Genomic DNA, 24,084 nt, shown 5'->3' on the forward strand with positions numbered 1-24,084 from the left:
TTTGAATTTGAATCAGGGTTTTAGCCTGTATTGCTGTGCTGATATTACAATTAAACTTACTAAAATATATTCTGATTTATCACCTGTGAAATGCCTATAATGGCAGGATGTAAGATTTAAAATTGTTTTAAACATTGTATGTGATGATGCACTGAATCTTTTAACATAGTACCTGGCATGTGGTATATGTTCACTATCTATGTAGTATTTATTTTCTGTTGCTGTGTAATAAAAGAACATATTTAGCAACTTGCAATTCACAGGTAATCTCACAGTTTTATATGGAAGTCTGGACAATGCTGAACAGGATTTCTGCTCAAGGTCTTAAAAGGTTCCAATCAGAGTGTCAGCCAGCTTGCATTGCTTTTTGGAGTTCAAGTTCTCATCCAAGCTCACTTGATTGTTGGCAGAATTCAGTCTTCACAGTTTAAGACTGAAACCCCCATTTTCTGGGTGACTGCAAGCAGGGGTCACTCATCTTCTAGAAGCCACTCATTGTTCCTTGCCAAGTGGCCACTCACAAGCCCTGTCATAGCATGGCAGCTTACCTCTCCCAGGCCAGTAGGTGAATATCTCTGTCCAGTATGATAAGACAGGATCTTATTAACATGATGTAATAAAGGGAATAACTCAGCACCTTTGACATATTTGATCAATTTGAAGAAAGCTGCAAGCTCTCTAACTCCATGTAGGAAAGGACGAGGGGAGTGCTAGAGGGAAGGGGGTGGTGGGAGGGAGGGCCATCCCCTTGGAGTTCCACCACAATATGCATGCAGCTCTTGTGTAAGCTGAATACTTCTTTAGTTACAAGACACAGAAATTCAACTTGAGGGGCCTTCCTGGTGGCACAAGGGGTTAAGTCACAGCACTGAGAAGCTAGCTGCAAACAATGCAGCATGAGTTTGATCCCCAGCCACCCAGGGAGCGACCCACATGGCACAGCAGACCTCTCCTGTCTCGTCCCCTGTTCCCCTCAGCAATGTACTTCAGTAGATCTGCTTGTTCTGTTCCCTACTCTGTCTCTGGTGAATCCTCTCATCTCCTCCCACACCTCTGGCCTATACCCCAGTTCTCATATGCATAAATAAATAAATCTTTAAAAAAAAAAAACAACTTGAAATAGATTAAGCAAAGTGATATTTCTAAAGGGAGGATTCACTGTAAGTATTCTGGAATTCTTCAAGGATCCAAGAAAGGATTTCAGAAATCAGGGTAGTGTGGGTGACTTTAGAAACCTAAACAAGGGTAATAATATCTCTGAAGATATAATGTCTCAGCATACAAAGACACTCAGTTTCCTTACATGCTAGGTTTGCCTCTTTCTTAGTATTATATGAATCCTCTCAAGCCTGCTTTAAGGCTCCCAAACTTGCATCTTCTCTGTGGCAGATGCAGAGTCTTTCCCACCATTTCCAGAAGAAACATGCTTGCAAAGGACTCCATTGGTGGTGGATCCTCAAAGACCAGTAACTTTGACAGGGTCAGCGGGATATCATGATTACTTAGCTAAAGCTGTGTGGCATTCATGGGAGGAAATATATTAGTTCCCAGGAAAAAGGTAAAGTCTGGCAACCAAGTTAAGAAAATGAAAGCTTAATAGAATATCTTCGAATAAAATACTATGAATATTTTAGAGCATGAAGTTGAAAAAAAACACACAGTAATCTTTCACCTATCCATTTCCTAAATTCTGTAATTGTAAACATTTGCTTTGTTTGTTTTTGCCACCTACTATCAATCATTTCCTTATTTCATTTCAAATATGATAGTGAAAACAGCACACATCACTCTAACCATACCAGCATGGCTATCATCATTAATTAGAATTTGGTAGATTGAATTTGAAATTAAAGTTGAAAACATAAGCAGTCCACTGGATACACCTGAAAGGATAAACTTTAACAGATAATTATTTCTGATTTTATTTGACTATATTTTCCTAATCTGAATGACAAAAAATGATGGCATTTTATTAAATTGGATAGTTTGTTTAAATACAGCAAATATGTTCAAATAATATTAGGAACAAAGAGAAAAAATAATATAGTAAGCTCTTATTATACATTCAAATGCAAGTACACCCACTTGTTTAAGTTAGAACCCTTAGAGACCTATACTTCTCCCTCATTCTTAGAAGCCAATTGTTTGCTGGGCAGCCAGCTTCTTTCAGATTTCTATACACCCTCTCTAATCTCCTGCACTGTCTTCTTCCTTCCCACTCTATTGCTGTCTGACTCTCACTCTTTCTTGACTTCCTCTGGCAATAATCTCACAAATTTTCTGTCCTGGGTATCTCCTTTCTGTAAACTAATCATTATAATAACACCAATGTTATCTATCTAAAGATCTGGTTTATCCTCTCCTTAAAACTTGATATTCCTGATATTTCTCTTTTGCCTGAATAAAACCCACTAGAGTATTTGTACCATGTACATTGTGACTGTTGATCTTGACTATTTCTTTTTTTAAAAAAAGATTTATTTATTTATGCATACAACAACTGGGGTACAGGCCAGACGTATGGGGGGTGAGAGGATTCACCAGAGACAGAGAGGGGAACAGAACAGGCAGATTGACTGAAATACACTGGTATGGGGCTCAGTAAGCAAGTCAGGAGAGGTCTTCTGCGCCATGTGGGTCACTTCCCTGGCCGGATATTGAACTCATGATGCAGCGACTTCAGGTAGCTTCACAGTGCTGCATCTTAACCCCATGCACCACCAGGGAGGCCCTGATCTTGACTATTTCTAATAAATAAATTCCATAAAACATGTTATCACCAGATGATAATCTTCTATAAGTAAGAAATTATGGAATTTACTAAGATCCACATAGGGAATGAAAGTGTTTTTATAAAGTTCCTGTATATTTTTTATTCCCGAACTGATGGCAATATCAATTTATCAACAAATGACAATGGGATATGTACTCATGCTGGAATTCTATGCTTCCTTCCACATATATGGTAAATAGGCCTTTATGATATTATGGATAAGAAGAGATTTTTTTGGGTCTTTTTATTAGATTGAATTCCACACTAGAATGTCTTAATTGGAGTGCCTATTAAATTGTCACTATTCAATAGGATTACATTTTATTTAGGTACAAGTAAATGCATTAACTTCTAATCAAGTATTAAGCCTGCTTTGCAAATTTAAAAAACAAATTCAAAATTTCATACAGGATGAGAACTTGAACTAACACAAGCTTAATGATACATTATTATTGGTTTTTATGAAACAAATGTTTTCATTTTTTGATATTGTTGGTTTCATGAGTTTTGCATTTATAGGCTCATTTTTTTTTTTAATAGAGGCATGTTTTTTTATTTATTTATTTATTTATTTGTTTGTTTGTTTGTTTGATGGTTTGTTTATACATGCACTGGGTACAGTCAGAAGCGCGGGAGGGTGAGAGAATTCACCAGAGCCAGAGTAGGGAGCAGAGCAGGCAGAAGGACCGAAGTACACTGCTGAGGGGAGCAGCGGGCGGCAGGAGAGGTCTGCGCGCCATGTGGGACCCTCCTCCGGTGGCCGGGGAGCAGCCAGGGATCGAACCGGCGCCGCAAAGGCCGCGGGCAGCCTCGCAACCCAGCGCTCAACCGCTGCACCACCGGGGAGGCCCTATAGGCTCATTTTTTAACAGTTAACCAAATCTACTAGTAGTCAAGATTATTTATAATATATCATGTATAATTCTTAGAGCATTATGGTGGAAATTTTGTTCATTTATAATGTCATTTAGATATTGGAGGTAAATTATTTAGATATAATAAAAATGTTTATATGCCTCCAAAGGAACTGTTATTATAAGAGCTTTTCCATGACTCTAATTATCTATCTTTCCTAATACACTTTACAATGAAATCCAATTTTCATAATTTCAACAGAAAAAAACACAGCACTTTATTAGTGAAATTGAAATGCATTGTATGTTCACAAATGAGAGGGGGAAAAACTTATAAAATGCATGCATAATTTTTAAAAATCAATTGATATGGATTTCTCCGACAATCAAAGGTGTACTATGAATACTTTATTGTCTAAACTTGAAGGCATTACAACCACTGTTACCAAGGACGCATCATGTTGTCATGGAAACAACATGGGTTTTAAGTCAGAAAAATCTTGACCTTGTAACTATAGAATTCATAAACTTGAGTAAGTCATTTACCCCTCTGAACCTTCATCTATATTAAAAACTGAGTCAATCGTAGCTATTAGATAGGACTATTAAGAAGATTAAAAGTTCCAGTGTATCTAAAACACCTCACATATTCATAGCACATAGAAAGTCCACAAAAAAACAGTTCCCATCCCTTGGCTTCCTGTAAAGCAATCAATGAAAGAAGTAATTTGTATTTTAAAAGAACTAATGATTGAACTAATGGATCTGCCTTTGTCCCAATGCAAGATATAGAAGATTCAGAATATTGTGAATATTAAAGTCTAACATAGATTCTAGAATGTAGGTTGACCCCTAACATTTATAACAATGCTTTTGCTGGTATGACAGAGACATGGATTCCACAGCTACTAGTTAGATTTGAAAATTTGCAATGTTGCATTTCTTTCTTTCTTAGCTTTCTCAAATATAGTATTATAAAACAGAGATGTTGAGAATGAGAGATTTCTTGAGCTAAAAATTTAAATTTCATTTCTTTTCTCTCTTTTGTCAGAAGGAAGTTCTAGAAATTTTGACCAACTAAAATTATTTTTCTTAAAGAATGATAACAACTTATTTTCTTTTTTATGCTTTCAATAGGTTCCTTACTGCAATATGAATTATGTAATATATAGTGCTCTTCCTTATCTCACAAATTTCTTCCTTGTGCTCTTTAGTTTCCTTAGTTGAGTTCCTGATATCCTATGCTTTTCAAAATACCTCTACAGGAACCACAACAAACCTAATACTTTCAAGACAAGTATGCAAATTCTATGTATTTCTTCAATTAATTCCTCTCTTCAGTAGTGCTCCCCATGGCTCACTTGTTAAGTGTGGGTCAAGTATGATCTTTTCAAACACAAACTACTCCACACACCTTACATGTATATCAAGTGAGGCAAAATATTGGATGGTAATGAATGCATCTATAAGCATTATTTCTATAGCGAAAAAAAAGGTTAATTTGAAAGTCATTCCTTCATTCAAGATGAACAATTTTTTCTAGTCTTCTGACTATTTATAGAAAGACCTTTACATGTGCAAACTAATTAATAAATGGGATCAATTTCAAGGTATTTTTTCTGGTTCATCACCACTTAATCATTCAATTTAAAAAACATTTTAAAGGCCAAGTCTAAAATAGATTTGCACCCACGCCCCCAGTGTGAATTTTTCATTCTTTACAACATGCAGTAGGTACTGTATAATGACCTTTTCTCTGTTTGGAACAGGGATTAGAATAATACATTTGACCCTTTACAGTCACCTGGGAGAGATGTTAGTCTCCATGTTCAATAAACTGAAATATGTCTCAAGTGTCCCAAGGTTAAGGCCATGACTTTAAACTATTTAACACAGAGTATCATACTGATTCACTTAGACTCTCAGGCTTTTAAAAAAATTTTGGACTGAATTATATATATTTTTTCAGAACAATTTCTTTTCTTCATCCAATTAAAGCAAATATTTTACATTGCAAATAAAGCAAGTTACCCTAGATGCATTGTGCATTATAATAAAATTTATAGCTGCATAAATAGCAGTGTAAACTTACAGAAAGACTAGTAATTATAGTGCCATTGATGGTCTTTGTTGCTTTAATTCTGAGGCAGCCAGAATGATTAAACTGAATCTTAATCGACTTCTCCATTAAAAATGCTGGCAGAGGAGCTCCTTTAACCTTTCCCATTGATTGAACACAACAATCACCATTCAATTATAATGCAAAAGGACATTTGTTATAATGTAGAAAAGATGCATGAGCCATTTCCTTTTACTCAAGACAATCAATGAGATGACTCCTACTTTTGCAAAGGTGAGAATGCTTTACCTGGAAGTCTGCTAAAGTCAAAACCTCCCCACTGTACAGAGGAGCACAAGCCTGTTGATGAAACTAATCTTGAACAAATTCATTAAGAAGAAATGTATGTTCTATTACTATTTACAATAGCCACATCTATCCTTGATATATTGTTTTTCTTCCTAGGGCTTCAAAGTACTTAAATTACCGTGATCAAGGGTTTAATGATGAATTAATGAGGGTGGTTACTGGGCCTTTTATATGTGTTCTCAGTCCATGCTTAGCAATACAAATCAAGGCAATATGGGTAATTGGAGTAACAGAATTTTAGACTAGAAAGGAGCCTTCAAAATTAATTGATTTATTTAAGGTCAGAGAGCTAATTGTAACCAACTTTGCACCAGGATCTAGACCAGTCAATTGCCCATTCAACACTTGCTGCATTTGTCACTTTTGAAGTGTATTTCATTTTTAGTTACACTTTTAACCTCATTCCACGTTTCTATGGAATGCTTAGGTCATGTACTTATGTCATGTAAACTACTACGTAACTTATTATGTTACATGGTAAGCTGTAAATATAGCTGTATTGTTCCATATACATAGTGATGGTCCATTAAAGACAGCCAAATGTTCTTTGCTTTCCTCCTGTTTGGGAAGAGAAGAAATCTTCCTTCTATTCCTTTGATTCTTCCTAGGCTGCAAGTGATCAATTAATATGAAATAGGTTTGCAGGAGAAAAAAACAAATTTAATGGTATATGTGGGGGGAATCTACATAGGCATAGATTTCAAACACAAAAGGACAAAATAGAGTTGTATATCTGAGCTAAGGCATGGGATAAGGACCTAGAGATTCAGGGAGAGAGGAGAGAGATTAGAATACTCATATTAGCAGGAGTGACTCATATGATGAAGACCACATGCTCTGTAATTAAAAGTTTGCCTTGCCGTTGAGATAGGTTTCTCTGATAGAAAGCTTATTTCTGAGTAAAAGCAAAACTTAATTCTGGACAACACATCCAACTTTCATTACTCTAGGGAGATAAGGGAGTAAAGTATCTCTTGAGCCTATAGGTTCTCTATTGACAATTCAAAATCATTCATAGGCCAGAGTGACACATTTTGGGAAGCCCTACTCTTCACTCTCATTGAGAGGTTGAGTGCAATTCTATAGAGGAACAAAATCTGCCATTCCAAAATATGATTTTTGGCCTTGGATTTATTTAATGATAGGGGTCCTAAAGGCTGAATGGAAGTTGCTTTTGATATTTTTAGGTAATTTCCTCTTTTAAGGGATTTTCCCTGGAAGACCTAATTTCCTCATAACTTTCCAATGGAGATAACAGAACTTAAGTCTGCCTACCTTTGCTTCCCCAATGAGTATCATCCCCTCCCCCCCACAACCTCTCTTCTTTTAGCTAAGCTAAAGCCATATGGGCAAGTTAGTCATGTTGGGTCTCTCCCAAGTATACAGGAGGTATACATGTCATTATTAAACTTCTTTTTGCCTCTTTTCTATTTTCTTATTCTGTCTGATGCCTGTTTATTTATCAGCCTAGAAGAATCCAGATGATCCTTTGCCCCAGCAACTCCTCTCCTCTTTGCATCTAGGATAACTCAATGACTTGACCAATGAAATGTGTAACAATAACATTCTGGGACTCAGATGTGATGTTATATGACATACTTCAATTTTTGCTCATGTTGGAACCTGTGCTCTGGGGGAGGCTAACCGCATCATAAGAAATAAGATCACTTAGAGACCACCAAGTTATAAGAAAGCTTAGATCACCACATGGAGAAGCTGTGTGTAAGAGAACTGTGAGTCTCCCTGATCTAACCCCATGATTCCCTGAATGAATATACATGGGGGGAATTGTAAGAGAGTGGAGCCATCTGTAAGTTTTATGGCTCGACCCCATGACTTCTTGAACAAGAGAGGGACATTGGGAACCAAGGGGAGAAAAAACCTCAGGGAAGACTTTAGAAGTCAGAGTCTGCAGGTGACAATGGAGCTTCCCACTTCTGAGAGGGGCCTCCTGCTTCTGCTTCTGCATGCCATCTGCTTCTGTTTCTGCTCCCACTTTGGTTTGGCTGTTCCTCTGAGGTTGTGAGCTTCTGTTAATGCTCAGGTCCTGTATACACCTTTTAAGCTGGGTCTGCTTGAGGCACTTTTACAATTTCAGTGCCTTTTTAGACTGTATCTCCATGCAGTGAGTGGGTGCCATTTTCTCCACTCTCACTTATAGTCACCTTCAACTACAATTTCCAGCATATTATGCTGAATGGGGGACAATTAAAAAGGAGCAAGGTGGAGAGAGACAGAGAGAGAGAGAGAGAGAGAGAGAGAGAAAGAGAGAGAAAGAAATAGAGGTGGAATGAAGGTGATAGCAGAGGGTAGATATGCAGAGGAGAGTGGGTGAGAGACTTGGGATGCTGCTCCTCGTCAGCAGAGACAATGCAGTTGTTATCTTGACCTCATCGTTGATTTTGAATTTCATTTCTCTCCTGTCCAAGCTCTCTGTGACCTGCCTAACCTTTTTCTTGTAGTTCTCCACCAGAAGATGCCTTGTGCAAGTTTTCAGGACTCAGATACCCTACTTTGGCCAGAAACTTTTGGCCAGGCATTTACACATGAGGGGATGGGTAGTTTCTGGAGTTTTATGAAGAATATCTTTTCTTCCTCCTCTCTTTCTCTCCCTCTCTCTCTCTTTATCTCTCTCCCACTCTCTCTCTCTCCCTCTCTCTCATGTGTATACACACTCACACACACACACACACATATATAAAAGATGGTGTCTGAAATCATATGGGCAAGTTTCTCAGTCATGCTGAGTCTTGTTCATGTATACTGGAGGAGTATATATTTTAATAAACTTTCTTTTGACTCTCTCTGATCATTCTCTCTGATGCTTATTTGATTATTTGTCATCCTAGAAGAACCCAGAAGGGCATGGTATAATTTCCATTTCACCCTAACTGAGATATTCTTTGAAATGTAAACATCAAGAATACTGCATCCTGTGATATTGTCATTTATCAGAAAAATATGTATCTGGTCTTTAAGATGACCAAAATTTATTTCTCATACACATGGCCTTTGTCCAAGATTCCTGTTTCACAACTTTGAAAACCCTTAGAATTTCCTAAGTGAAAAAAATAATACTGTCCTATGTTATGTTAATGAGATGGCTTTTGGAAAATTCTGAGGAGGGCTCTTTGCCAGAGAAACCTTCCCTGTGATTAGAGGTTTGGAATTTTTAGTCCCACTACCACCACCAGGGAGAAGAGTGGAGGTGGAATTTTGATCAAATACTGACGGCCAATGATTTAATAAATCATACATATATAATGAGGCCTCCATGAAACTCAAAGGACAGGATTCAGAGAGGTTTAGAGTTGGTGATCACAAGGAGGCAAGAGAGTAGTATGACTAGAGAAGGCTTCCATTTGACTGTTTCTGACTTAAAGCCTTTGATAATAACCCATTTGATCTAGTATGGCTGTGAGTCAATCTAGCAAATCAGTCAAACCCGAGAAAGGTCCTGAGAACATGATTTATAGCCAGAAGTGTATGTAACAACCTGGGCTTGTTACTGGTGTCTGTAGGGGTAGAGGGACCATAATCTTGCAGGACTAAGACTTTAACCTGTAGAACCTAATGGTATCTTGCGTAGACAGGGTCAGGTTTCAGTTGCATTATGGGATATCAGGCTGGTGTGCGGAAAACCACCCCACACATTGAAAATTAGTACCCAAATCCATTTACATTATCATATATTCCAGTATTTGTGGGAGGGTAATTGCCTAATTTAGCAAACTGCCCAGTCTTCTCTATAACATTGTTTCACTAGCTCACCCAGCACTTAAAACTTCCCTATCTCTCTTTTTCTTTCTGGCTTATTTCGCTGAGCATGATCCCTTCCAGCGCCATCCATGTTGCTGCAAATTGCATGTGTTTATCTTTTTTGAATGCTGAGTAATATTCCATGGTATATATGTAACACAAAGAAAAAAGAAAAATACCGGATGGTCTCACTCATAGCAGGAATCTAGAAAACTTAAATAAGGGACCAGGAAAATGAATAACTATAAGAAAGTGAAAATCAAAATCAACAAAAATCTATGAACCAGAGACACTTTTGGGGGGGTGGGTGGCGGGAGGGGAGGGATTGGGGTCAAAATGGGGGGGTTGAAATTGTATGGGGAATATAAAAATAAAATTTATTATTAAAAAAAACCCAACACAAAACACAAATATCTTTTGGAATATAATATAAAATTTTTATAACTTCAAATAATAGAACAATTAAAAATAAAAAAAAATTCCCTATCTCTCATTTCAGTGGAGTTGAGTTCAGTTTCTCTCCCCTGTTGCAATAGAGTTCAATAAAATCTTCCTTGTCCATTTACCTCTGGCTTGTGCAATTTTTCTTTGACACAGCCAGCTCAATCATTTTCTCCTTGCTATCTGAGGTTTTAGTCATCAAAGATTAGGTAGGAATGTATCGCTCCTGTAGTATCCTCTCCTAATTGTTCTGATCCACAAAATCAGGTGCATGATAAAGTGAGTGTTATGTTATGCCACTATATTTTGATAAAGTTTGTTATGTAGAAATGTATTACTGGATACTCTAGATGGATGGATGAATGGATGGATGACAGATGTTCATGAACATATATATAACACATTTATAATTTATATAGTTATGCATTATATAATGTATGCTCTCCAATGAAGTTCATGACCCTCGTTTCTAACTACATTCAATGGAGCTAAATGTATAACGTTCATGGTACCATAATACTTTGCAGCATGCACTAGGGGTTGAGTGCATTTCATTACTTGGGGGAACATGTACGGCTCTTCATTTTAAGTAGCTTGAATATGTGTCTAACCACTAACACTTAAAGATTATTAGAAGCATAATAATTTCATGTGCTTTTAAGCAACTATTTATATGTAGCCAACCCCATATCCCCAGATTGCCTATTTCAAAATGCAGCTTGAATATACAACTGATAGCAATTATGATGTTTTTAAATTAAATAAGTTATAGTCTATTGAAATAATTATATAACATGAAGACCTAAAGTAAACAAAACAAAACAATCTTTTCTCTGCAAAAGACCTGAATTTCAAACAGTATCCTTCCAAATTAAAGGCAACCAAGTTTCAAATTCTAAATTCAAAACAGTTAACATTTTTTTAAACACTAACAAAACTTCCAAGGAAATCATAAATTCCAAACTAACATGGACGTTTTTGTGAAAAGAAAATCTCTTCCTGTTGGAGTCAAACCCAAATATTACTTAATACAAACACACACACACATATACTTACACACATATATATGCACACATATGTGTGCATATGTGTGTATATATGTGTGTATATGTGTGTATATATGTGTGTATATATGTGTGTTTATATATGTGTGTATATATATGCAATATTAGAAATTTTCTAGGTCATAAAATAAAAAACTGTAGTTTTAATCTATTTTCTGAAAACATGTTTGCTATAAGATATTCCATATTCCACATATTCCACATATCTCTTTTGGAGACCAGGTATCACAAAAAGAATACCCCAAATCCTGCAATCATGCCAGGGGGTGCAGTTCCAAAATGGTTGGGAATTTTTAGTTGGGTGTTTGCAGAAGGAATATTTTAGCTGGAACACACTGAACACATTCTGTACTTGATCAGACTCAGGGTGGCTCAAGGCAGGCTCTGGGCACAGATATTTCATGGCAATTCTCTACATTGTGTAGGAGTGAACTGATAAATTTCTTTTCTGTGGGATGAAAGATTTGCCCCCAAGCTTCGGAAACAGAGCAAGCTTTGTCTGGTGTAATAGTTTTTGATTATATCACTTGTGGATTAGAAAACTTTGATGGGTGATTGCCTCAACAATTAAAGCCCTTCCAAAGTCAACTTATTTGCACTGCTTTCCAGTAATGATGGCTATAAAGGTATAGACAGGCTATTTAGTTGTAGTGCTGTGCCTTGAACTCCTATTACTATTATCTTCCTATTACTTAGCTTTATAGTATTTCCTAGAATTTATACAGATGGTTATTGCCAAGCTACCATGTGCCTTTCTTTTTATTGTTAGAATGACAGGTGTAATAGTAGATGAAATTTAGATTAGGCTTTAAGTTTTTATTTCTAGGTAAAAAGTTTTAAGACTATATTGGAATCTCTTTCTCTGAAGGGCTTTGTCTAGGTTAACTCTTTCCTGAGGGAGTTTGAGTGACTCAGAGAAGAGATATTTCATCATTTTCAACAGGCACATAAAAATAAATTTCTGCCAGACAGAAGACGGAGTGTTCTTTGGACTCTAAGTGACTAACCTGGTCAGCAGAAAGCTAGTCTTCAAGTTTCAGAATCTGACATCTAGCACTTACTGATAACTTTAAGATACATATTTTAGAAATTACATATGTATCAATGTATTATTTTTGTATTTTGTTTTGGTTAATAATGTCATTTTCCCTGAATTCAAATGTCCTTAAAGTAGGTCTAATTTCTTGATTTATTAGGTATATTTGGAAGGACATTAACTAAGCTACTTCATGCATTCATTTATTAAACTAACATTTATTATGTCAGAAAGGGCTAGGTCTGAGAATAGTCATGAATCACCTGTTAAAAGAATGTTGGGTATAGAGAAGAAAAAATAAAAACCTATTCCTGAGATTAGAAGGGTTTCTTTGGGACAGTAACTTAGGAATAGAGCAGGGATTCATGAGAATGAAAAGTAGGAATCTGCTACTTGAGCTGCCAGATTGGAGGAGGGAAGTAATCCATTAGAGGATGATGATAAAAAGAAAATCCAGTAAAATCCTATTTAAAAAAAATGAATTTACAAGATTTACATATTTTTTCTGTCTACAGAACAATGTATTCATGGGAATCAGGCTTTTCTTGAAAATTTTAAATAACTTGTCATAAGTCCATCTGAGCTTTTTCAGAGACACAGAGAGCACTTGTGCTTATACACCCACCATCTACTGCATTCTGGGCCAGTGCCAGAAAAGCACCAGAATTAGAGCCAACCTGGCGAAAGAGTACTCACATTTTTGATTACACACACTCTGCCCACCCTGGCATATTAGGAACAGGGGCATGAAGTAGGCCATGGAGAAAGCTTTGACAGATCCTCTCCTGCCTGCCCAGCATTTGGGTGACCAGGGAGTCCAGCCCCGCTCATGGCTTAATCAGATATCTGAGATTCTAACCTTGTGTTCGTGCTATAGGAAGGGACACATCATCAGCATGGGTCACAACTCAGCGCATCATTGTAAGGAGTTACTCTGCCAGTGTTGATAAGGATAAGGACTGGATCATAAGCCTTTTCTGTTCATTGGTTGGGTTTAATTGCCTCAACCACTCCTCAATTAAGTTCCATTTTCTGAGTCAGCCCTCAACCAGTCATTATTGGACAGCTTAACATGATCTCTCGTATTAACTGAAAAGACTTCTGAGATCAAAAATGCAAGACTATGTTAAAGAAGAATTTTAATATAGAATTTCACAAAGCTCTCTCGTTAACATGAGGAACAATTTATTTTTTACTTGTTACATTACAATACAACATTATATAAATTTCAAGTGTGTGTCATTATAAATCAATGCCTGTATGTATATACTATATTAAATTTACCACTTAACATCCAACTCTATCCTTTATCATAAAATTGACTTTTGGCATTTTTTAAAGAGGAAAGCATAATAAAGAGAAAAACTCCCGAGGACACTGACCATCCCTCTTTTGTGGAAATCTCTTATAAATAGTTTCACGTAGACATAATTTGGGAAATGCCACTTTTTACCTCTCAAATGTTGATATCTATATTTGCATTTAGGACTTTACTAGTCTTGATCATTTAAATATGTGGCCATCATATTGTATTTAAACATTTACACCTCGTACTCAGATTTTCTGATATTATCATTACTACTTTATTTTTATGGATATTTGCCTAGTCTAATTGGTTTGTGCTTTTCTTCTTAATCATGATGAGTCAATAGTTGTGAGGTAACTTCTAATGGTAGATTTTTAGTTTTCAACATAAAAGATATTTTCTATATTTTAATGAAACTTTGTATATTGAGACAGCTGTAATTTCACAAGCAGACATCTCTCACATACACTTTAGCCATTTTCCCCCAATGCTAACATCATTCAAAATTGTAAAAAAATAACACAACAGGATATTGACATTGAGATAGTCAAGACAGAACATTTCCATCACCACACAAGGGGGAAGTGAGTGGGGCCATAGAAGGCAACTGATTACATCTGCCAAGTATTCTGCGTTATAACTATCTTTAAAAAATTTGGTGTCTACATAGTTTCAAGTTTCCAGCTCTGTTGTAGAAGATATCTCAAACAACTATTCAACCTGTCAAGTTTTGTGAAACTCCTTGCAAGTTTTTACATATCTTGACTGATTATAAATTGATCCTCAATTTTTTTCTGTATTAATGCCCTTTGTTACATAACTTTAAATGTAATTCTTTGGTGCTCTATCTTCAGAATCTGGGCAAGACTACGCCATTTGGCCAATAGAATGAGACAGAAATAAACATGTAAGAGTTCTGAACCCAGGCTCAAAAGTTCTTATGTGTTTCCGCTTCTCCTTCTGAGTTCTGCTGTTGTCATCATGATAACATGCTCTAGCTGACCTGCTGAAGGTTAGAACATTCAACAGAGCAGCGTTGAATGACTCCAAGTCCCTAAGTCAAGGTCAGCCTAGATATGTCAATAGACACTGGATCCCCCCAAAACTAAGAAACTCTGAAAACCCAGCAAAACCAGGGGAAGGACGATGACCTGGTTGGGGCCTCATCCTAGCACTTACAGGGCACAACTCAAAAATAAACACTTGGGAGAAACAATAAGAGGGTTAACTAACAGAAAGTGAGAAAAGGAAGAGCTGAGAGAGAGAGAGAGAGAGAGAGAGAGAGAGAGCGAGCGAGAGAGAGAGCGAGCACTCATCCTATCCTAGATAGTGTCCATGTTACAAAGTCCAAGCCCAAAGCCTGTGATGGAAGATTACTATTGGTTGCCCAGGATGGGAAGCAGAAGCTGGCATGAAGATGGGGCAGGGTGTGGGGGAGTGGGAGTAAGGGGACATGGTGGCACCCAGGAAGCTGGCTAAAGAGGAGACCAGAAAGGTGCAGGGTCCAGCATTGTCCACTGCTATAAAGCAGAGTGAAAGAGAAACAAAGCAAGAGAGCAAGAGTGAGAGAGTGTGAGAGACACACAGAGAGAATGATTCATTGCAGAGAGTCGGTTGTGGGGCCTCCCTGGTGGCACAAGGGAGTACAGAACTGTGAAGCTATCCACAGCCTCTGCAGCACGAGTTCGATCCCCAGCCAGCCAGGGAGCTACCCACATGGCACAGCAGACCTCTCCTGTTGTGCCTGCAGCTCCCCTCAGCAGAGTATTTCAGTCAGTCTGCCTATTCTGCTCCCCACTCTGTGTCTGGTGAATCCTCTTACCACCCCCCTCCCACACCTCTGGCCTGTACCCCAGTTCTTCTATGCATAAATAAATAAATCTTAAAAAAAAAGAAAGCCAGTTGTGTATATTTCAGTTCTTAAACCCTGTGGCCATTCCACTCCACTCCCTTCCCAGTGGTACCTTCCTCAGGATATCAGAGTGAGTTTGGGCCTCTATGCTGTGCCAGTGCCGTAGTGTCAGGTTGGGTGGTGGCTAGATCTCAAGGGGCAGAGAGACCTGCTGGAAGAGCCACCACTGGGCAGATCAGGGGAGTCCAGTACACTCCAGGTTGATCCCAGACCCTTGAACAGCAGCACTGAGATTTGTATATGCTGAGTGTTGGGGTTTGTTTGTTTGTTATTAAGTTTCATGTGGCAATTGAGAACTGATACATATGTGGTTAGTGTTTGTCTTAGTTGGTTCAGGTAGCTACAACAAAGTCCCACACACTGGGATGGCTTATGAAAAACAGAAATTTGCTTTTTACGTTTTGGAGGCTGCTAGTCCAAGATCAGGGTGACAGCAAGGTTGGGCTCTGAGGAAGGCACTCTTGAGAGTTGCAGACTTCTGACTTGTCACTCTGTCCTCACACATTGAAAGCTATGTGTTATTTTCCGGGTTGCTTTTATAAGGGCACTAATCTCAATTACTAAGGCGAAGACCTCATGATCCAACAATCTCTGAAAGGCCCTACATGCTAATCCATCAGCTTGGGCAAGGATTTCAACATATGAATTTTGAGGGGACACAAACATTCACACCATATCAATATTGTTCCCTGATTCCCAGGAATGAGGCAAATTTATCTTTTGAAAAGATAAATTTCAATAGGTGGGGTTTGACATAAATATTTATGTTTCATCTCATCCAAAAAAGGTATATTTTTTTATGGAATTCTCACACTATGCCTGTAAACACATCTCCATATATATACTTTTTCCACATGTTATGAAAACTAAAAACTGTCTCCATCTGTTCTGTTGTTTGTGCAAATATCCACAGGTTATCAATTAAGTTTTTTACAGCCTTTTTTGGGAGGATTCCTGAACTTACCATTGTTTTCCTCTTTTCTACATCCAGAAAAATGAAGGTCACTCACAAATCTTGTCATTAAAATGAGAAAAATATACATAATATGTTCCACATTGAGAATTTTTAAATATATGATTTAGAGAGTAAATACAAATGAGAGACTTCAAAAATCCAAAATAGCACCATGACTTCCCAAGAGATCCCATAACATACATATGCATACAAACAACACAAATTCCTGAAGGGTTTTATGGAAAATCTTTTTGACTGTTTAAGAAATACCTTTCCGTAATATATAAAATTCAGGTGACTTTCTTCTTCAGTTTTGAAACTTCTAATACTCTTCTGTTTTTGCTTTTGGGTTCAATAGATTAAAAGGCATTTGGTCATTAAACACCTTTGAAGATATTTGTCTGCAGATTTTACTTTGGGATACAAAGAAACAGAAACAATTTGTAGCCTGTAAAGATGGTAGTATTGAAGAGTAATATTTGAACAAGAATTGCTTGAGGAGGAATTTCCTACTTTAGACAGGCATCAATAGCAGATGGTGAGATCTACTGGGAAATAAACACAAGTACTGCGGAAGGGAATACTGTATTGTGGCAAATATATATCTGATACAGCAGAAACCTCTCTCTAGAAACTGAAGTTAAATTGCCCATTAATGTTTTATAAACACTTTTTTATGGACGAGCTAAAAATTAATCAGAAAAGAAGACGTATTTTGGATAGCAAGATGTGTACAGGAATTTCTAGGATCTGCTAGAAGCAATAGGTTTTTCTCTCTAGAATTGGGAAAATGTACCAGTTTACAATTAAATTTTTTAGTATTTTTTGAAATGTAAATAGCTTGAAGGTTATAGTGAATGAAATGTCTGAATGTTACATTAAAGGAAAAAAGAAAATTTAAAGGGATAGTATTAAAGTTTACTTTTTTCTAAATTATACTATTTATAACATTTACTATTACATGTCAAAATTTCACTATTAATCAAAGATAAATATGATGGTTCAAAAGAAATATATTTAATTTTTAGCTTTAATATGTTAATTTTTTATTGAGAGAGAACCTAAAAATCAGAACATTATCTGTAGTCAAAATACATACACACATACATATACACTAGTCTATTATGTAACCATTACACTTAATTTTTAAATGTACTAAGGTTGTTCCTAAAATTGAAGGGACTTTTCTATAGAGCTTTATTTGAAAAATTCACTGAATATTTTAGGACATAAAAACTATATGGTAGCAATGTACTGAAATATATTTAGCATCAGTTTTTGCTAAAGCATTAATTTTAGCATTAGTTTTTGAAAACTTGAATAGAACATTTGGTTTAAACATATAAAAGTAAATTATTTAAAATAAATATGGAAGAATATGTCAAATATCTAATATATGGCTAAAATTATAATTTAACTTTTTTTAAGAGATAAGTAGCCAACTTTCTTTGTCAGGATTGATTTTTTTTTAATTTTTTTTTAGAAGTGGGGAACAGGCCACAGTTGTGGGGGGTGAGAAGATCCACTAGAGAGAGTGGGGAGCAGAATAGGCAGATGTACCATAACACACTGCTGAGGGGAGCAGCGGGCAAGACAGGAGAGGTCTGCTGTACCATGTGAGTTGCTCTGGGCTGGCCAGGGATTGAACTCATGCTGCAAAGGCTTCACAGTTGTGCACTCAACCCCCTGGGCCACCAGGGAGGCCCTAATTTATTTTAACATTCTTTCTATGATCAAGCATGTGTTATATGTAAAAGGAATTTTCTATGAAACCAACAACAACAAGTCATGTTCATTCAACAAGTCATGTTCACTGAAATATGAGATATAAAGGAAAAATATGTGATACAGAAAGGTTTCACAAGTAAAAATCTATATACAAAATTAATATTAACATGTAAGTATTACTGTAAGTTAAATTGTGTCTCCTCTGATTTATATGTTAAATCCTAACACCCAGTACCTCTGAAGGTGACTGTTTTTGGATAGATAAGACCTCTGAAAAAGTAATTAAGCTTAAATGAGGTCAATTAACGTGTACTCTAATCCCAGGACCAGTGCTATATAAGAGGAGATTAAGGCCCAGAGGGAAGACCAGGTAAAGCACAGGGGAAAGATAGCCCTCTTCAAGGCCAGCATAGAGGCCGCAGAGGAAACCAACCCTGACACCTTCAGTTTGGACTTTTAGCCTCCAGAATTGTGGGAAAATAAATTTCTGTTGTTTAAACCACTTAGTCTGTGGTAATTTATTATGGTGTGGCAACTCTGGAAAACCAATGCAAATACCATAGGACAAATGAAATTATTTCAATACAAGACAGTTTTTGTTACTGTCATAATTAAGACATTATGATGTCATGACAATATAGTACATTGTGATGATTTCATGCAAAAAGCAATTCTTCTTACATAACGTTTCAATCAGTGCTATGCTTAGGACACAACCACTTCCGCTATGAAATTTCTCTACATTTTATATATAAATGACCTCTTCCACATCCTCTTCTCCCTACCTAGCCCCACTCACTTCCATCTATGAAGGAGCAAGGATGCCTTATTATAAAACAATGTATTGCACAGAAAGTCTAACCTAAGTCAAGTGCATGAATTTGATAGACTTAAAAATCCTTCCATGTTTCCTAAAACTCCCTTGGAGAGAATTTCTCCTCTCTTAATGAGCCAATTGTTTTCATTAACCACTAATTACTTTTTCTAAGCATAGGGGTATATGTGACAAAGATGATGAAATTACATGGGAAAATATTTTGCTGATAATTGGGAAATATTATACCAGCCAAAAATAGCAAGCATCCAGGAGATTATTGCTTTAAAGTTTGTGGAAAAATTAAAGCATTAGTCTTAAAGTATCATTATACCATGAAGAGTGAAGACAAATTTTAATCACATTATTTTTTAAGTTACTGAGTACTACTGTATAATACTGTTACTAAAATATACACCAAATTTCAATGTTTATAAGGAGAATACAAATAATTTTGCCACATTATACTTAACAAGCTCAGGACCTCCCTATGCTAGTTTATTTTTTTCTTTTTATTTATATGTTTTTACATCATTAGTCATTTTTAAACAATGTTTGCTTCCCCCCACCCCAGATGCAGTCCCCATAGAATTTCCTTCATCAATGCACCAGTGCACCTTCACCTCAGTCCCCTGTGCTTCTCCCTCCCTCCTTCTAATCCCTCTCCTGCCTCCTCCCCTGCAGGAAATATGCTAGTTTATTTAACCAGTACATACTGGACTACCATCCACTCTGAGAAAGATTTGTCTTTTCTGACAGGAATCTACAGAGTAGATATTGTCCCATGTATCTAAGCTTTATTTGACAGTATGAGATAAATGGTACTCAAACCTCTTCCTTAAAGAAAGAAAACCTTTAAGTGGAATAGGAAACCTAGAAGCTACTATTTGGCTGAATTTTCAATCTTTCAGAAAACTTTTTCACCTAAGAGGTTATAAGAGTCATAAAATTTCTTGTGACAGGCATTTAGGAAGTTCAGGTTGCTGATGACTGTACTCTGGAAGCATTCACATAAACACAAAAGACATGTAAATTGTACACCATTTTGAAGAGTCAGCACAATGATAAAGACTTAAAATGAACATGAACTTAGATCTACTGGCACTAGGGGAATCTGATAGCAGTCAAAGATCTTCATTGATGATTCAAAGCTAAAAGTTTCTCTCCAATTCTGCTCTTTGCAATATATTGTCAAACCAGTGGACTAATAAAAGTGGATGAGAAAAACAATTGTTTATTTGCAAAGCTAGGAGATTGAAAATACATTGCTTTCCTATATCTTTGTGTTGTAGCACGGATATTGGTCTAATCTTTGCACCTTTATATTGTGTTTTATTTTTCTAAATATCATACAATTTTATATGGCAATTATACCACAATAAAGATTTAAAAATAAATATGCATCACATATATGTACACATATACTTTTTAAAATATATTTTTCTTTTTTAAGTTTTAGACCTTTATATTGTTTTTTTTTTAATAACTCATTATGTCAAGGCATTTTGGATAAAATTTTAAAATAAGGAATGTAAATGTTCTAAAATAGCATTTGGAAAAGAAAACCAGATGGGAGATTAAAAGTGAGAGAAACTTTCACATGTAGGATTTAGTAGACTTGCATGGCAAACAGTGGAGAGAAAAGTACCATAAATTCAGTTGGGGAAAATATTAATTAAATTAGTAATTTGGTCTTTTGTATAAATAAGACAATTTATTATTGACTCCAAACTCATTGCTTTGGCTCTCTATCTATATGCACAGAGGTAAGATAATGTCATTGCTGATAATTCAGGGTCTGGTAACAGACTGTCAGGTTACACCCAACACTTACTGTCTAGGTATCCCTGGAAATTTATCCTGAATCTATTCCTCATCTGTTAAATGGAAAACTAACAATATTTCTTTTAGACTTACTAGAGTAGTAGATGACCAACGTATATATATAACTAGTGTACTTTACAGAGGGCCTGGTAAATGCTTAAAAAGCTGAATACAAAAGCACTAAATTGAAGGGGTATATACATTCCTCTGTTCATAGCAGTACTATTTAAATAGTTAAATTATAGAAACAAGTTAAATTATAGAAACAAATATAGAGAAGTGAATTAGGAAGATGTGAGGGGTGTGTGGCTGTGTTTACACACACACACACCCCTATATATATATACACACACATTATCTATTTATAAACACACAATGGAATACTACTCAGCTATATAAAAAAAGATACAATTCTGGCCATTTTTGACAACAATGATGAAACTGGGGCTTAATATGCTAAGTGAAATAAATCAGAAAGAGAAAGACAAATACTAGGTGATGTTACTTATATGTGGGATATAGAGACATGAAACAAAGGGTCAGATAAAACAAACAAAAACCCCAACAAATGCTAGAAGTCTGACTGTAGAATTGAGGCTGCTAGATGGGGAGTGTGGTTGGGGGAGTGCAAAGTGGGGAGGTAGCACAATGGACTCTGATGGAGGATTTGGGGTGCCTCGACGGAGAGTGTGGTGTGGTAACATACACCAGAAAGGGCAGATCACATGCTACTAGAGAGTATAGAGTGTTGTAAACCAATTTTCCCATAATAAAAAAACATGATGAACATTATTATTTACACTCATCATAATCAAACATTCAATTAACACGTGAGGAAAATAACAAAATCCCGCACTGTAAAAAAAAAAAAAAGAACAAAAGATATATACTCCAAAGATAAGTATTTGACACATAAAATGGCTTAAACAGAACTCTTGGTGCACAAACTTATAATGACAAAATATCCTAATGAAATACCTAGAATAGGAATTAAGGACGTGACTCTATACCATACAAGGCATTGTAAAGGGATAGAAACAGCTACTTTACTACTCCTGGAAGAAGTATTTCTATGTCTAATTAAATATATCATCACCCAGTATACAAATTATCTCATAATCTATATGTCACTTGAATTTTTTCTTTGAGCGAGCTTTCCACTTTAGTGGTTATACATTTTATTCTAGAATTAATAATCAGTTGTTCACATGCTCTATTCTTCCCCCAACAGTCTTGTTCTGTTACTGTGGACATTAGCTAATGGTTTTATCTCTCTCTTTCAAAAAGCATTTAAAATACCTAAGAGAGAACAAAAGAAAATCAGAATTTTCCTTTCTAATTAGCATACCAACTCTCACTATGCCCAGCCTGGGTTATTTTTATTTTATTTTTGTGAAATGGTATGTAGTGATTTTTAAAAAGCACTGGGAGAACTATTCAATGTTTTTCACTCTAAAAAAAAAAATGTAGGACAGCTGTGAAAGCTGGGATCCTAGGGAGAATGAGGTAAGATTCCAGGTGCTGTCTTTGGCTGCCAGTTCTGTTAAACAGTATTGTAGTAAAATAAATAAATAGATAGATAAATAAACACTGCTCTTTTAATTGCCAGGCAGGCAGGTTTTGGTAAAAGATATGCCAAGTCACAAGGGAGTGTTCATGAAAGGCAGTTTAGCGCTTTCTGCTTCATATGCATTGGCATAATGGGCACCTGTAAGACCAGGCTATGCTGGGTATGATTGGAGCAGGAGAGTCTGAAGAACTATAGGTGGTATTTCTTTGTTACTTTGTCCCTCTCTCCACTCCTTTTCCTCACTGGCCCCCAAAATTTTTCTGAGTAACTTTTTAGTGGAAATAAGACAGATGTTTAAGGACCTTCCTGGTGGTGCAAGGGGTTAAGATATAACACTATGAGGCAATCTGCAGCTACTGCAGCATGGGTTTGATCCCCAGCCAGAGGGCTGACCCACATGGCATAGCAGACCTTTCCTGACTCGCCCGCTGCTCCCCTTAGCAGTGTGTTTCAGTCAGTCTGCCTGTTCTGTTCCCCACTCTGTCTCTGGTGAATCCTCTCACCTCCACCACCACCTCTGGCCTGTACCCCAGTTGTTGCATGCATAAATAAATAAATCTTTACCAAAAAAAAAGAAAGATGCTTAAAATTAATTTTCTGGAAATATTCATTACAGTCATCTTTATTTTAGTTTCTTCACTTTTGAGTTTATCAGAACAACTCTGAATTAAAATACAAGGACCATATTTTCTCACAGATTCCACTTCACTGTTGAGTGATTCAACATGTATCTGTCATAGGCGTATAATTTCTAAAAGTCTTTCACATAAAAAGAATAGGGAAATGGAGGATATGCAAATCAGAGACCAGGTCAAACATGAGTGCAGGGTACACTTGTTTTGTGATTTTAGCACAATTCTACATTTAGCAATGTAAAAAAAATTAGAACAAAAGATATATACTCCAAAGATAAGTATTTGACACATAAAATGGCTTAAACAGACAGAACTCTTGGTGCACAAACTTATAATGAATCCGAAATTATCAGGATCCTAGCAGGAGCATGAACAGAGTCAAGCCATGGTATAAAGAAATGGCAAGTGTGAGGACTCAGTTTTAGTTGGAAAACATAATTTTACCCAGGAATTAATAGATCAGCTTCCTCCAGAAACAATCAACTGTCTAAAGCATGGGTAGTAAAGTGTTGCAGACAAATATGGCAGATGCCAAAATAAAAACTAAGAAAAAGAGGGTATCATGGATGAAAGTTAAGCTTATATATGTATTTTTTTAAACAGATTTTTTTTGTTTATATTTATTTATTTATGCATACAGGAGCTGGGGTACAGGCCAGAGATGTGGGGGGTGAGAGGATTCACCAGAGACAGAGTGGGGAACAGAACAGGCAGACTGACCAAAGTACACTGCTGAGGGGAGCAGTGGGTGAGTCAGGAGAAGTCTGTTGTGCCATGTGGGTAGCTCCCTGGCCAGCTGGGGATTGAACTCATGCTGCAGAGACTTCAGACAGCTTTACAGTCTGTGCCTTAACTCCTTGCACCACCAGGGAGGCCAAAGCTTATATATTTTAATGATGGGCTTGTACAATTCAAGGGAGGACTTATTTTTAAATTTAAGATTGTGAAAATGGTTGTGAATTATGATGAAGTCAAGATTGTGGCC

Source organism: Talpa europaea (genome assembly GCF_964194135.1).
Source record: "Talpa europaea genome assembly, chromosome: 6".
In the NCBI taxonomy this organism is placed as follows: domain Eukaryota; kingdom Metazoa; phylum Chordata; class Mammalia; order Eulipotyphla; family Talpidae; genus Talpa; species Talpa europaea.